General features: G+C 31.2%; 1 non-coding gene across 1 annotated transcript; it reads right to left on the bottom strand.

Annotated features, from left to right (window-relative positions):
• Nucleotides 1-588: 588 nt before the first annotated feature.
• Nucleotides 589-695, bottom strand: LOC119620014 (U6 spliceosomal RNA). Its single transcript, XR_005236413.1, has one exon. It is a non-coding gene; the product is annotated as a U6 spliceosomal RNA (small nuclear RNA).
• Nucleotides 696-1571: the final 876 nt, after the last annotated feature.

A 1571-nucleotide genomic window follows, 5' to 3' on the forward strand; every position in this document is an offset into this window, starting at 1 on the left:
AAGGAGTGTTGAGTTTTATTGAAGGCCTTTTCTGCATCTATTGGATAATCATGTGGTTTTTATCATTGGTTCTGTTTATGTGTTGGATTACATTTATTGATTTGCGTATGTTGAACCAGCCTTGAATCTCATGGATGAAGCCAACTTGATTGTAGTGGATAAGCTTTTTGATTTGCTGCTGAATTCAGTTTGCCCGTATTTTATTGAGGATTTTTGCATTGATGTTCCTCAGGGATATTGGCCCAAAGTTTCTTTTGTTGTTGTGTCTCTGCCAGGTTTTGGTATCAGGATGATACAGGTCTCATAAAATGAGTTAGGGAGGATTCCCTCCTTTTCAATTTTTTGGAATAGTTTCAGAAGGAATGATACCAGCTCCTCTTTTTACCTCTGGTAGAATTTCGCTGTAAATCCATCTGGTCATGGGCTTTTTGTTTTGGTGGGTAGGCTCTTAATTACTGTCTTAATTTCAGAACTTGTTTTTGGTGTATTCATGGACTCAACTTCTTGGTTTAGTCTTGGGAGGGTGTATGTGTGAAGGAATTTATCCATCTCTTCTAGATTTTCTAGTTTATTTCCATAGATATGTTTAAAAATATGGAATGCCTTATGAATTTGAGTGTCATCCTTGCACAGGGGCCATGGTAATCTTCTATATATCCTTCCAATTTTAGTATATGTGCTGCCAAAGCAAGCACTATTTTTCTTATTATTTTAAATTTTTGTGTTAAAAATTTCAAACATACAGAAAACTTGCAAGACTAAATTAATCTAGATTCATAATTATTATTTTTTGTGAGTCAGTTGCAAAGACATTATAGACATTATGTGTCCTCACCCCTCAGTATTGGAGCATGTGTCTCCAAAAATAGAAAAATTTTTTTAACATAAAATCAATATAATTATCCAATTTGGAGCATTTATTATTGATACAATAGTATTATCTTATAGTCCATACTCATTCAAGTTTCTCAAATTGTCTTATTGATATCCTTTGGAGGATTTTATTTTCCTGATCCTCAGAAGAATTTTATTTTCCTGATCCTGATCCTAATGGGTGTTATAATTTATTTTCCTGTCTTATTGATTTCGTTTGGAGGATTATATTTTCCCAATACCTCTTGAGTCTCTAACCTTGAATAGTTTTACAGACTTTCTTTTACTTCAGTGAAGCTGATTTTTTTTGTAGAGTAGAGAAAATTTAGTTTCTCTACTATTCCTTAGTTTGACTTTGCTGACTCTTTCCTTCTGGTTAGATTCAAGCTAGCTTCTTTCTTTTTAAATTCTCTCTTTCTAGATTTTAAATTTTATATGTGAGATATTTCTAACAAAGAAGGCTCATCATACCTTCTTGAATTATATACAACCTAACATCTTCTGTAGATGTTTAATTAAATTTAATTAATTAAACAAGAGTGAACAGTTCTAGATTGTATCATAATCATTCCTATTAATATACTAGTTTTGAACAATAAAGAAGAGGAAAATGATTTTTTAGATTTTTTATTTATATTTTTAAATCATAGATAAATCACAGTTTTACATATTTATGGCACAATGTGATGTTTTGATAC

The sequence above is a fragment of the Chlorocebus sabaeus genome, chromosome X (genome assembly GCF_047675955.1).
Source record: "Chlorocebus sabaeus isolate Y175 chromosome X, mChlSab1.0.hap1, whole genome shotgun sequence".
Lineage (NCBI taxonomy): Eukaryota > Metazoa > Chordata > Mammalia > Primates > Cercopithecidae > Chlorocebus > Chlorocebus sabaeus.